Source organism: Delphinapterus leucas, chromosome 21 (genome assembly GCF_059928025.1).
Source record: "Delphinapterus leucas isolate spDelLeu-1000000601 "Yukka" chromosome 21, BTC_Dleu_Yukka2, whole genome shotgun sequence".
In the NCBI taxonomy this organism is placed as follows: domain Eukaryota; kingdom Metazoa; phylum Chordata; class Mammalia; order Artiodactyla; family Monodontidae; genus Delphinapterus; species Delphinapterus leucas.
The window spans coordinates 18,030,135-18,045,904 of record NC_143149.1 but is presented as its reverse complement, the minus strand read 5'-3'; the positions used below and the strand labels follow the sequence as shown (position 1 = coordinate 18,045,904).

At 36.9% G+C, this 15,770-nt stretch overlaps 1 long non-coding RNA gene across 1 annotated transcript in view; it reads right to left on the bottom strand.

Annotated features, from left to right (window-relative positions):
- Window positions 1–274: 274 nt before the first annotated feature.
- The window catches only part of LOC149744433 (uncharacterized), a 120,422-nt gene continuing 104,926 nt past the window's right edge, over window positions 275–15,770 (bottom strand). The window contains exon 5 of the long non-coding RNA XR_016391154.1: window positions 275–15,458. This is a non-coding gene — a long non-coding RNA (uncharacterized LOC149744433). The remainder of the gene's footprint in view (window positions 15,459–15,770) is intronic.

The window sequence follows — 15,770 nt, the reverse complement described above, 5'->3', positions numbered from 1 at the left end:
AGCACATCCCCACAGACAGGTTGTGTGTGTGCAGCACATCCCCACACGTTGTGTGTGTGCAGCACATCCCCACACGTTGTGTGTGTGCAGCACATCCCCACACGTTGTGTGTGTGCAGCACATCCCCACACGTTGTGTGTGTGCAGCACATCCCCACACGTTGTGTGTGTGCAGCACATCCCCACACGTTGTGTGTGTGCAGCACCTCCCCACACGTTGTGTGTGTGCAGCACACATCCCCACACGTTGTGTGTGTGCAGCACATCCCCACACGTTGTGTGTGTGCAGCACATCCCCACACGTTGTGTGTGTGCAGCACCTCCCCACACGTTGAGTGTGTGCAGCACATCCCCACACGTTGTGTGTGTGCAGCACCTCCCCACACGTTGTGTGTGTGCAGCACCTCCCCACGGGTTGTGTGTGTGCAGCACCCGTCTCAGGGTACTAGGTGTCCCAGTATGATGAGTGTGGCCCCCCGCCGCAAGTTCCCCTTCTTTCCCTCCCCATCCCCCCACTGTGACCTAGTGACATTCAAATGCACCTATAATACTGCCCCCTGACCCCCAATAAAGGCACCTTCCATGGGCCCTCCCTCTCCCTCAGCTCCCCACCTGCCCTTGGTTGAGTTTACCCTTTGGAGCTTCTCCCATACGGTCTTTTGTGTGGTATGTCTTGCCTCCCAATTTAGGACCTGTGCGTATAATACATCTCTCTCACTTCCCTATGTCTCTCCACCTCTCCATGGTGTTATTTCATGTCCATACCAGAATGACCATCACAAGAACCTCATTTTTAATTCTTACAATGCACTATATATATATCATACCCCAATAGAAATGTATACATGTTAAAGTTTGTTCCTTTAGTCACTAATTTTGCCAACTACAGTTTTCATTTGTCTACACATGTTGATGCTGACAATAAATTTGCCAATATGGAGTCCTCCACACAGATAATAGAACATTAGTGATGACTTCATACCATCAGCATCACACAGTGGTACATTAGCTGCCAGACTGTTAAATTATTGCTGCTCTCAATAAGCTTACTTCTAGAAAGAATACTACAATATAGATGCTCGTTAAAATTTTGTTGAATAATTGCTTCCGTGTATGCAGGCATGGGTGAAAAAATTACAAAACATGTTACAGGTCACAGGAATGCTATATTTAGAGAATGAGTGACTTTTTACTGAAAAATGTTTTTAATTTATATATTTAATTTAAAATATATTTAATTTAAGAAAAGCATATACCCATGACTCAATGTCTATTTTGTATTTCTGACACTTAAATATTAGGTACTGTGTACCAGATGCTATTTGAAGAACATAAAAATGATAATGTAATCCTCATAATAACCTCATGTCCATTTTATGGATGAGAAAGCAGAGGCACAACAAAGTCTCATAATCGGTTAAGTGGCTGAGCTAGGATTCAAACCCAGACAGTCTGGCTCCAAACTCTGTGTTCTTAGTGACTATGCAATGTTGCCACTCTGAGATTTTATTTTTAAAATAAAATATGCAATATCACCCAAGGTTTAATACACCCTCTTTACAAAAGGTAAGTAATGCATGTTTCTGACCATCCATGCCATGGGTTTTTGAAAGTCTTACGACTCAAATAGAAAATTTTATTGAGTGTTCTACAAGTGAAAATGTTCTGAGAGCTTATTCAGCAGCCTGGCCCTGTTAAAGAATTTGAGAATTCTCTTAATTCCCGTCAACATGAGATAATGCATCAAAGAGAAACCACTTTCAGCTTACACGATTAAGCAAGTGCTACCAAAAAGTCCTCTGAGCCTTATTTGTATTCATATCACACAATTGATATGCATATCGGGCATCTGCAAAACAATTTTACCCAAGAAGACACATTTCACCTGATGGTACCAAATAGATATATCTTAAGTTAGTGCTTCAAACCAGGAAATGTTCCATACTTTTATCACAAATACAGAAAAAAATAATTATTTAAAGTCACTTCTATCCAATTTACGAGCATGATGTTTGTTAATTAAACATGACCTTGGATTTGCACAGAAAATGTGCAATACTCAGAGATGGCCATTTGCTGTCTCTGTCCATGCTCTGTGACTGGCGTATGTAGTTCACGGTCAGAGACTCCTGCAGTTCCCATCCACATTCCTGACTGGCTTATGTAGCAAAACTATCTGTTATGTCTAGCAACCATCTACATCCCTTCCCACTCTTCCTTGTTAACCCAACTCCAATTTTGTTGAGATGGCAACATTCTCAGGGCAGGGGTACAGCTCCAGGGAATGAATCATGATTACTCCCAGCCCTGCATGGTTCTACCTCCCCTCCCCGGATGCTTGTCAGAGAGTGGTTTGCACATAGGCATGCTATCCACTTCTGAGCAGTGAGATGAAGTCTGCTGGGACCTTCTGGTACAAAATTTCTCCCCTGGAGAAAAGATGCAGAGCCCTGACACCACTGAGTGTTAAATCAGCCCTGGAAGTACCTGTCTCCGGACTTCTTTTTATGTGAAATTATAAGGATCTACTACCAAAATGGCATTTAATACGCTCTTCTATCACTTGCAGTCCAAAGTACCTTAATTTACAGACCTTACTTGATTTGCTTTCCAACCTGCAAGGCCATTGTCCTAAATATGCGCATCTACTGTACCTTAACCTTTACATTAATAGAATTTCTCCTCACAGATACCCGATTCTTTTCTGTTTCTTTCATATGTAAATTATATTGATTTAAATAAAAATATAATAATTAGAAGATAAAATATATGTCTGGAAAGTTTTTGATGTCTAAATTGCAATGGTGATCGCCACCACTGATTAAGATGGATTAAACTGTCCCTGACAGCAAGAAATCTAGCCAGCGTTCTGATTACGCACATTCAGTTTGCGTAAATATTCAGAAAAAAGGTCGTATTTTTGTCGAGCACTTGCATGAATCCCTGTGAGCACACAATTTTCCTTCTCTGAATTCTGAAGCATGCTTACCACCTGCAGATACTGAGGAAACTGACAAAAATAGGCAACTATCCTATAGCAACAGGACACTGGGAAACATATACTGCGCCAGATAGCATTTTATATTGAAGAAAATACACTAAATTTTCACATTAGGTCAAGTTTATATCATATTCAGAGAAAAGCTTCCCTCTTCCTTTTTCTTTTATAATACCCTTGTAACAACCTCAATCAGAAATCCAAGGGGAAATTAAACGATATGCAGTGACAATCTTAAATTAGAAAATTGTTCCCTGGCTGGACCTCTTCCTGAGTTTGCTAGGACTGTGTACTTCAATTTGAAGAGACAACAATGGTCACAGAAGACGTGCAGGATACTATAATGGGCCCACGTTTTGGAGACAAACATCAGGAAGGAGAAGCAAGGTTATTCAAACATGAAATAAATATTGTCAGAATGTATTTCAGTGAGGAAACTACTGTATATTAAAGTTGTGGGATAACACACTTTGGATTCCAAATAGATGAAAGTGTTGCCTAAAATCCACAAAGCATGATTTTAAAAAAACAATATTGAAAGGAAGATTGGTTCCTGAAGGAGAAAACCACTTTGCAACCAACAGACTCATTGTGCTGGATGGCAGGAACCAGGCAGCAGTGACCAGAGACTCAAACAGAACTTAACTGGAGCAAACATTACCAGGTGGGACGAAAGCCACCCTTTGTCATGTCAGTATACAACTTCAGAAACTCAAAATATAACTCTCCAACAGAGACTTAATAAAAACTGAAAGACTAAGATTGAGCTCTTAGGTCTTGTATACCATTTATGTTACTGTCAGGGTAAGTCCCACACATAGATACGAAAAACATTAAACATTCATGAACATCCTTCCGTCAACTGCCCAATTCCTCAAGACTTCATTTCTATCTTGAACAGATGGCAAGCTATCAGTGTGTTCTTTATGACCAGAACATAAACACTGTCTGATTAAATCATTCTGAAGCCAATTAAAATCTCAACATTTACTCTGAGTAAAACATATCTACAATAAGAGAGCAAACATGGGGAAATTCAGTCCATTTATTGCCCCATCTCCTAAGAAAAATGTGACATAGTGCAATGTATTAATAGAAGAAATAATTTATCTCAGTTTAGCTATCTGTTTCCACCTGAGCTCTCAAATGAAATTGGCCAGAGATGTTAGAATTCCTTTCTCAAATATGCATTGGAATTCCCCAATGATAAAGCCCACACACACATACACACAGGCTAATTTAAAATCTTGATTCCCACTACAGAAAGTAAATAAATAAAGCAGATGCTACTCCAGCAAGAGTCTGGGTTCGGCTTATCTTGTAGCCACTTGTAGCTCAAATATTGAAAACTCCAGGCACTATCAGGCACCTGAAAACTATCAGGCACTATAACACACTGACTACCTTACATTACTTCATTGACTCTTTATAAGAACCTATGAGGAAGGAGCTAATTATTATACCATTTGACAGATTTAGAAACCGTATCTTCGTGTGATTGAGCAGCTTGCCCAAGATCACACAGTTAGTATGTGAAAGAGCTGTGCTTTGTACCCATGAGTTTTGATTCCAGAAGACATGCTTCAAACTCTATGCCCTCTCTAAGAGAGTAAGTTTTTCTAAGCCCTTTTAGAGAATTAAAATTAATAGATGAAGCTCTTTAAATCTAAGTATTGCTAGAACAAATTATTTTCATGCATGGCATACAAACAACTGAAATATTAATCATAAATCATTCTTATTTCTTCATTAAAGCCTTATGAGAACGTCTTTCTACTCCAAATTACTATGTATACTTAAAAGAAATAAATTGACTTTATAAATATTATATAACTCAGATTAGATAAAAAGATGGATTTTAAATATTCATACTTTAGATTTTTCATATATACTATAAAATATGAATTTTAAGTAGTACAAATGTTACATTAAAATGTAAATGAGTATCTAATATATCTGATACTCATCACCAGAAGAGCATATATTATTGATACTTGACATGACCTAACTATAAACAATTCTAGGCACTTAAGAAAGAATTTATAGGCATGGCCCCAACTGGGACACATCACTTCAGTGTTAAAACCGGGGAAGGCACAGGGAAACTGAGGTAAGTTGGTCCCCCTAATTCTGAAAGAGTGTCAGGTACCAAAGAAAGCCACTGTCCAGGAAAGGCACAAATAGCTCAGAAAAGATCCTTATGTGATTTAATGCTAGAAAAATGTATATGGAATTATATACTTTCTTGTGAAATTGGGCAATTATAATTTCTTCTGCTTAATCAGGCCCAAATTTTCCCTACAGCTGGAGAATAACTTTAAAAAAGAGTTTGAATGGTCAAATATGACAAAATTCCTCTGCTTAGCTTTGCTAGATCTGAGAGATAAAGCATCACCCAAAATTATCTTTACATGCAGCTGTAACTGACATATCCAATATTTACTACTTTAACACATATTTAATGTACATTCTGATTGGAGGATGTGTTCCAGAAATTCATGACATTCATGATGTTTGGCTAAAATTGTCTCACGATGGTCCAACTGAGGAAATGTCCTACCGTGCATAGCCAAAAAGGCTATGTTTATATTTTATTACTGATATTTAGTAGATGGTAGCAAAGATATTTCAATTAAGTTAAAATTGAATTTAAGATTGAATTTCACTATTTCATGGCCATGACAAATAAAACTAGGTTTAGACCCAGTCCCTTCATAAATTTGTCCCAGTGACAACAAATTAAACTAGGCAAATAAATTAACTGATTTAATTAAATTCATCACAACTAGAAGAAGAATAATTAAAAGTGCAAAAAGAAATTGCATTTTTAAAATACAGCATAGATCTTAGAAAATGATATTAAGTGAGAGACATTGTCCCAAAATATTACATACAGCATAATACCTTTCTAGAAAGTTAAAAACAAAAACAGAAACAACAACAAAAAAACATGCTTTTGAAGGGATACATATAAATGCAATGAAACCATATAAAAAGGAAAGAAAGAAAGAGTTACCAAAGAAATGGGAAAGAAGTAGGGACCATTTGTTTAGTTTGGGTTTGGTGTTCATAGTGCTTATTACATTATTTTACATAAAAATAAATAAATATATGAATGAGTGAAAGCAAGCCATACCTAGAAAATGAAGAGAGAGCGTCATGTAATAAGGGTTATAATATTCCCAATTCTGAGCACTTAAAGCTTCTTAAAATAATATGTAAACTTATCACCCTATTTAAATCCTCACTATTGGAGTCAGGGAGAACAGGCAGAAGATCCAGAGTAATCTTCCTATCCCCAGGGTTTTCTTCTCCATTTCAACATACATAACTCTGATACATTCTCGCAGAACTTCAAAAGCTTCACATGTATCATCCACAGAATAACAACCAGGTCAAGAGCTCCTATAATGCTGACCAGGTCTTCCTTCTCCATCACTCAATGCTTCCTTCATTGACTACCTCCTTCCTGTTCATGCTAGTCCCTGGTCCTGGGTGCTTCCCTGTCATTCAGCATCTCCTCCTTCCTAAGTCCTACTTCCCTTATAAGGCCTGGCGCAAGGACCACCACATCCACAAATTGGCTGGTCTGAAATCTGTCTCCACTCTGTGCCCCAGAGCACAGTATATGTATCTTTATAATCGAATTTATCTATAGCATTCAATTTAATATTGCTAGTTTAGCAAAATTTTATTGACTATTTACCACTATTAATGAGGCAATATACAAGTTTGGAAAAAATATAACCAGAGCATATACAATACCCTCAAAGATTTTATAATCTAGAATTATTTATATTCCTGCCTTACTTGATAATAAACAAGGCAGTATCAATAGATATCACCTTTGAATGTTTCCTAGCACTTAGGAAAGAATCACCATCCTAGGCAATGCTTGTCCTCTATTTCAGAAAAGAGGAGCTGAGTTTGCTGCTCTTCACTGAAAGCTGCTTTCCCAGCTGGCGAGAGATATTCCTGCATTTGTAGCTCTCTTTTTACATGTATTGCCAGAAATTCAAAATGTTAAAGGTCTTTGCACATGTAATTTTTGTCTTCAACCATAGTTTTAAAAAAATGACTGTACCAGCTAAAAATACATATGTCCTAACTCCACTGCAGCTATAGGTGACCATGTGACATAGTTCTTAGCAATGAAACAGAAACAGAAATGTGCTGAGAGGAGCTTTCACAAATAGACTATTTTTCTAATCAAAAAAAAAGTGGACACCTACTTTCTTCTCCTTGTACTTCCCCTCTTTAAGTTACATACTCATTACATACATAATATACATTATATACCCATTATATATTATATACCCATTATATATTATATACCCATCAGAGAGAGAGAAATGATGCCCAGAGTTGGTACAGCCACTCTGTGACCATAAGAATAAAAGTCACCCTAGGGTTGGAGGTTGAGAAACTAGAAGCAGCCTTGGTCCCCAGTCACTTCCTTCACCAGCTATGTTTGCTCCGGACTGCTTAGCTCTAGACTTCTGGTCACATGAGAATGAAAGGCTCTATCTGGTTTGGCCATTGTGGTGTTTTCTTACCTCAGCCTAAAGCAGTTCTAACTGACATAACATCCCTGCTTACAAACAATAAGTAGGCTGAATTCACTTCCTGTTTAAAGAATGAATAATAAATGCAAAGAAGGTGTGAGGACCAGAAAATTTTTCTTTAACGTAAAAGAACATAGCTTTAAGAATGGATTCCTTTAAAAGATGCTTCAGGAAATGTGATTTTAGAAACACTGTCTCTTTTCACAATACAATTCAAAGTATAGACCTTTGAAATAAGTGCTGAGAGATGAGAGGGTAAGACAAAGTACTGATATGAAAAAGGAATTTGGCTAGGAGATGAGTTGAAATGAAAAGGACATAAATTAAAAGTAAAATGGCAAAAGTAATATCTTCATGAGATTAGAATCACTCAAGATTAGATTCACTGAAGAACAAAGCCAACACTGGTGAAAATTGAATAGTGTGTAGAACAAATTTGAACAGCTGTCTCCAATATATAAGAAACTAACAGATTAAAATCATGAGAGAAGAAAAAGTAGATGTAGTTAATGGGAAAATTATGTGCCACATCACTTTTGTTCTTGAAGAAGAAGCCATTTGAACAAAAACTTAATAAATCTGAGTTATAATAGGACTACATATTATAATATAATTATACATATTTAATATAACAGTACAATATATTCCTATACAAAAGAATGGCTTGAGTCTAAAAATGAAAAAGTCTCAGTGATTAACAAGCAATATTAATAAAAATGAAAACCTGAATTGATACTGTTGAACTTCATGATTTCAAGGCTAAAGAAAATACATTATTTCTTAACTTAGCAGAAAAGTTGTCTACAAAAGAAAAAAAATTCAGACTCCTCCCCATCAAAAAATAGCAGGAAGCAATGAGCCAACATCTGTAGAGTTCTAGGTGGTAACAATTATAACCCAATATATCCCTAGGTGGTAAAACTTATAGAGTTCTAGGTGGTAAAAATTATAACCCAATATGTCCCTACATAAAATATTTATTGTATGTGAAGATCAAAGAAATATATTATCAGATATACAAGAATTCAAATGTATGTCAATTATATTTTTGAATATGAAAAATTTACACTTCAAATTTTAACCACCCGGAGGATTAATCAAAAGTGAAGGACTCCATAATGAAGACACTAAAAATACCTATCCTAAGAAAATAATAAAATACCAAATATATGCAGAAAATTTTCAGTATATACATGTTCATCACAGTATTATTTATAATAGGTAAAAAATGGAAACATCTGCATGACCAGATATGCAAAGTTGGTTAAATGGATTATAGTACCACAAATGACAGACTAAGACGCAGCCTTTTTAAACAACATACTCAAAAAATAGTGAAAAATATGAGCAATCATTGCAACATATTGATAAATGCAATAATTACGAAATGTATGTGCAGAATGAAAATAATTGTTTCAATAATATGTGCAGCTGGTTAGAAAAATATTAAAAGTAGAACAAAATTCTTACTCTGGTTTAAGATATGCAGATTTTTCTTCTTGAATTTTTTGTGTATTTTCTCTAATAAATGAAAAACAAATCATATTTTTAATCACCTGTCCCTTTCTTGCTTTTGGGTGAATTTATAGCAGTTTAGTTCTAGTGTCTTCATTGTGGCTTTGGAAGCTTCTATCACTTTCAGTAATGTTTGGAGTTGAGATAAGAATTAATAACATCATATCACTTATTAGGTAAAATGACTATGTTCTGATCTGTTTTACTGCAACTGACAATTCATAAATCAAATTTGTCATTTTGCCTATGATGAGAAAATACTGGGCAATATATGTTCTAATAACTTTCTTTAAAAACTGTGAAACTCCAGAATCTGAGCCTATGTTTTCAATACGCAGACCTATTCAGCAGTGCTTTTTGTTTTCAGTATGAAGCCATAAATATTTTGGAACTATAAGTTTGCCTCCAGCCTTTCCATTTATCCTATCACTCTGTCTTTCCATTTTTGCTAAATTTCACTTAGCTGATTGATACTTTTACATACTTAATATAGGCTGGTATTTAAAGAACATATAGTAGAATCCTAGATCTTTATTTAGTAAGCATTGCACTTTTCTATAGTAAACAAAGTTATAGGTTTAATTGAAGAGGAAAATGTCATTTCATTTTCTTTCAGCTATTTTCTAGAGTGAGAAAGATTTTCACGGTAAAGCTTAGCACAGTATTAGCCTTTGGCAGTAAACTAGGGAGATGAGGCTGTCAGTTCAAAGAAACACATGAACTTGAAAACACGGATTGTTGATGTTATTATCTGGAGGTTAGTTTATGGGCTCCTGGGTTCTTAACTCCCCCCAGACACACAGAAATTCACAGGGAGAGCCTCAAGCAGACCCAGGTAGCACTGATTCTCCGCCTCACCTTTGTTTCCCCATTTGCCATGGGGTCTGCACAGAAGTTGGTGAGAATTCCTCAACTAAACCCAAGATGAAGCATCCAGAGTGTGACATTCTAATTCCCGCTCTGCCCCTGGCTTACCAGTGATCTCAGATAAGGCACTTATCTGGTCTCTGCCTAAAGCCACCTGCAAAGTCAGAATAATATTTTGATCCCAACTCTCTAGGATGCTGTGACGGTTAACTGATAAATTATTTTGAAGCTAAGAAGAAACAAAGATATGCTTAGAGTTCTCAGTTTATTCAAATAAACTCCTTAAAATCCTAGCTGTCATGACTTCCTCAGGCCCAATTACCCTGCAAATAAGAGGAGGAAATAATTTGAGGAAGAAGGTTTTCAATAAGCAGAACCACATGTTAATTTTCAGATCAACAAATCCCTACTGGAACTTAACATAAAAAAGATTATTTTATCTTATCCATGGGTAAGCTTTCTTTCATTCTTTTATCAGATTTAACAATTCTTTTATTTTTATAAAATTTACCATGCTAATATTTGCATTACTTTGTGATTTTTCTGGTATCAACTTTTTGGCTGTAGTCACTTAAGCTTGAACGAGGCACCAAATCAACTTCATGTATCTCTATAACCTTCTCTCAGCATCCTTCTTTTCTTTCGAAGTAGCCACCCCATCAGTGGTTATACTGATGCAGCTTTTTAATCAATGGTTGTCCTTTTAAACAGGCCATATAATATGGAGAATGTATCTTCTCCAACATATTTTTCCTTTAGTTTCTTATAAAAGTATAGGCTTCCATAAATTACACGATTGAAATAGGACAGCAAATACTATATGCTGAAGAAGAATTAAATTACATAAACACAAAATCCAAATGCTGTATTTTTATTGACAGGCAGAACAGCATTGGGGGGAGGTCCTCAATTTCTTCCTCTGAAATTGGGGATAATAAGGATAGTTATTACAAAGACTAAAAGATCTAATCCTTTAAAATGATTACAACAGGGTCTGGCACATAATAAGTAATCAATAAACATTATCAATTACTATTATTCTATTACAAAAATATACAAATCCTAATCACACTGAAGTTCTGAATATCTAATAAATGAAATCTAATGTTACAGGTATTTTCAAATCCTACAGAGAACTACTGATGCAATAATATTTCTAAAATTCTTGTTTTAAAGATGGGATACTTAAAATTATGTACAAAATCAACGAAAAATTTGATTATTTTTTTCAATGTTCTTTTTATGCAGACATCATGATATAATGGAGATATAATGACCTGACCTCAAACACATTGTTCTCGCTTATTGGGAGTTTATATCTGAGTTTGCCTACCACTGAGCCTAGCATATAGTGAACACTCAATGCGTGCTACCTTTTATTATTTGCATTACTCCTAATATTTAAACAGATATCATAAACTGACTTGTAATATTAGCTAAGTGCTAAATACATATTCTAGATAAGTGGGTGAGATGACCTCTAGATAGTTGTTCAAGGAAGACTCTGTGGCAGAATTAAATCTGAGCTCCACCTAGGTAGAAAGGATTTTGTGCATTGTTGTGCTATTCCATACTATGCTGTATTATACTGTATACTATATGTGTACATCTGACATGCATACTACAGTGAAGTAATCCATACAGCAATTATCTCAAGTCCTTCTCCCACACTTACTACTACATATATTTTACATTAAGAAAAAAATATATAAAAACTAAAGACATAGCACTTCCCTGGTGGTGCAGTGGTTAAGAATCTGCCTGCCAATGCAGGGGACACGGGTTCGATCCCTGGTCCGGGAAGATTCCACATACCGTGGAGCAACTAAGCCTATGCGCCACAACTACTGAGCCTGTGTTCTAGAGCCTGCTGGCCACAACTACTGAGCCCATGCGCCACAACTACTGAGCCTGCGCTCTAGGGCCTGCGAACCACAACTACTGAAAAAAAGCAAAAACTAAAGACATAATGATATACTCAAATTCTCAGCAATGAGAAAAAGACCAAAAACCAGCAAGCTAATAAATAGATTTTCTGTGAGCCCTACTAGAGAAAAAAGACAAAAATCTAGCATGCAGCCAAATGCCAACAAAGAGAAGACAACTCAACTGGCAACAGAAACCACGCACTTTCTATCACCCACTCTGTGTTCTCTTGTCTTGGTCTTCTGTGCTTTGACTTAAGAAAATGGAAAGAGCTACTCAGAAATGCTGACTGGTCACTCCCAAACCCAAATCTTCACTCCTGCCATCCCTGGATATCATCTTCTTGAACCCTGAACTTGTCTTATTCCATCTCAACACTGCCCAAGTGAAAACAAATTTCAACCCTTTCCAGACACTACCTACTACAGTTGGTACCATCCCTACCATAATATTTAAACGGTTAATATTTTTGTATACTTACTACTTTTAAAGCTTTGAAGAAGCATATAAATAAGAGCCATAATGTGGTTTTAAGAAAGCGCCATGGGAAGAATATGCCCTCTCAGAGGAAGCATCATCAGGTCCTCGATGGCAGCAGAACACAGACCAGAGGTGACTGTGGACCTATAATGCGGTGCCCAGGTATTTTCTTGGAGTGGGAGGGGAATGAGTTCCAAAGAAATATATGAAATAGCTTTCACCCTCAACCACCTTTCTATCAGGGACAAAATACTTTAACAAATTTAACAGAGCACAAAACAAGATAAATGATGCGTGCTACATTTCTGAATTTCTAGAAGGCACGGCAGGCTTGTTTGGCTCTGGATCCCCTGTGTATAGCAATGGTTCTTCAATTGGTTCTTCAGTAAATGTTTGCGGAATGAATGAGTAAACAAGTCAGTAGAAGTGAGTGAGAGAAACGTTTCCTTTCAGCTATTCATTTCATTAAGGCTTCTTGAATCTCTACACTTAAAGCTCAGGGTCAGATCCTTTAGGGATGCAGAGATGGATTCCTTAAAAAAAAAAATGAACTCTACCTTCAGAACTTTATACCTGGTGATCCTAACCTCTAAATGAAGTAAAACTTTGCAGGGCCACAAAATTTTTAGTTTGTGAAAAAAGAGGGACAAAAACCAAGTACATCATTCAAGAGAGTAAGACTAACATGTCTCAGGTAAGATGGGGAAAGAGTCTAACAGAATTGAAACACATTACATAGGAGTCCTAAAAAGTGCCAGCCACATTAAATGCCAATGAAATAAAATGAGATGGAAACTAACTGCAAAAATACTCCCAAAAAATAAAGGTAAATATAGTATGTTTTTTTAAAAAAAAGATGAAGGGTCAACTCTGTAGAGGACAAACATTTTTATCTACATAAAATTAGAACTTTCCATTTCAGAATGGCAGACTTATGTTGCTCTCTTCCTTTTGAGGACTTGTTAAAATAACAGTAAGAGCATAACAAAGTTACAATCCATCAACAACAAAGAGAAAAGGTGGGAACCAGCAGTGAATGGGGTCTATCCAAAACGTTCCATAATAATGAAAGCATTCCATGTGGGAGGAAGAAGGAAGCAAGGGGTCCTGAGATTCCTGATGAGTGTCCTCCTGCTCATCAGGAGTCTCAGAACCACCTTCACACTGTGTGGTCTGACAGAGCATGGCAGTAAGAATCTGAGCATGAGGAGATGGGTTAAAGGTCTCTACGTGGGATTTCCAACCCATACCCACGTCTATCTATTGTACACAGGTTGCCAACAGCCAAACATGTACAGTCTAGAGCAAAATAAAAGGTCTTTGCTAGTAATAATATAATACTAGAATGAGTTATCTGCCAGAGAACTAGCACAGCTAATAAAAGTTAAGCTCAGAGTAAGGTCCTCTGCATTCTGGCGTTTGGGATCCAGAATTAAGACTGGCTCCCCTTCTGCCCTCCTTAAAAAAAAAAAGCCTTACATCCTACTACTAGCTCTGCCCATATACCCAGAACTCTCTGTCAGGCTTTCTATTAAGTTATCCTTTGATTTGGACAAAATTAATCCCATTGTTTCAAGTACCACTGATAGGCTGGTATCTCTCAAATCTATATCACAATACCTGTTTTATGATATTTTCAATTCCTGAAAAGCAAACAACTCTTACTCCATCATCCCTCAAACCTCCTTCCTGCTCTATTTCATCTTAGTAAATGGAACATCACCCAACCACTCAGTTGCTCAAGCCAGAAGCTGAGTCTTTGCTGATACTTCCCATTTCCTCTGTCCCTAAGCAAGTTCTGCCGAGTTTGACCCCAGCAGTTATCCTAAACCAGTCAGTCCCCTTTTACTTGCTTCACAGATACCACCGAAGTCCAAGCCAATCTCATCTTCTACCCGGATACTCCCACAATAGCCTTTTAATCTCCCTACCTCCACTCTTGGCTTTTGTTCCGATTTCCTGCCATGCATTCTCCATTGAGAAGCCAGAATGAGCTCTTAAAAATGTAAATCACAACTTGTTATGTCCCTGCTAGAATCCACCCAAAGGACTCCTTTCTCACTCAGAATAAAATCCAAACCCGTCACTAAGGCTGGAGGACCCCAGGTGACTTGGCCCTGCCAGCGTCCCTCACTTCATCTCATGTATACTCTCTCCCTTTTCCTCATTCTGCTGTAAACACTCTTTTCTTGAATTCATTAGTGATTTCTGAAGACTGCCCCAACCTCAGGACATTTATAATTGTTGTTCCCTCTGCCTGACATACCTTCCCCTGGATCTTCACACAGAGAGCCAGCATTTTTTCTTTCAGATCTCAGCTTCTTTAGACAGGCCTTCTCTGACCTCCTAGTCACTCTCTCACACGTGGATAAGTTCCCACAGTTAGAATTTTCTCCATATTACTGCTGTCAATTTATTATATTTAATTTTTGTCTAGTCATATTCTTTCCACTCTAAGATGAAAGCTCCATGGAACACAGTGGTCAGTTTTATTTACTACCATATCCATAGTGCCTAGAACAGTGCCTGAGTCACAATATGTGTTCAGAAGTCTTTGCTAAATAATTGATCAAAACTGTCTGGAAATGAAAGAAAAAGCCCAATATCAACCAAAATAATACCAACTCCAGAAAAGAGAAAAAAAAAACTTATAAAGTATTTTAATTATTAACTCAGATTAATTTGAGAATGATATGGAACAATTAGAAAACAAGAGTTGGTAGACATGAGAAAGATTATTTCTAAAATATTAGTTTAGTAGGAGGATTGGAAAATAAAGGAATCTCTCAAATGTGGTATTAAAAAACATGATATGGAAAATATAAAAGACCCAGAAGATTTCTCCAGGTGGTATAGCATCCAACCATTGGGAATTCCAAAAAGAGAAGCAGGGAAAATGGAGAGGAGAGAAGCTTACTAGGCGGCTCAGGCTGGCATAATAGAATATCATAGACTGGGTGGTGGCTTAAACAACAGAAATGTATTTTCTCACTGTTCTGGAGGTCCAAAGTCCAAGATCAAGGAACTGGGAGTGTGGGTTTCTCATGAGACATCTCTTCCTGGCTTACAGACGGCTGCCTTCTTGTTGTGTTCCCACGTGGCCTTCCTCTGTGGGCAAATAGAGAGATCTCTGGTGTCTCTTCCTCTCCTTATAAGAACACCAGACTTATCAGGTTAAAATCCCACCTTCATGACCTCACTTAACCTTAATTATCTCTTTAAAGGCCCTATCCTCACATTGGAGATTAGGGCTTCAACACATAAATTTGTGGGAAAGTGGGGGACATAATTCAGTCCATAACAGAAAGTAAATAATTTTTTAATCCATACAAGAAATTTTTCAAAAGCTAAACAAAACATAAATCTTAAAATTGAAAGAATTTAGTGAATACTAGGAAGTTAATTTTAAGTTTCACACCT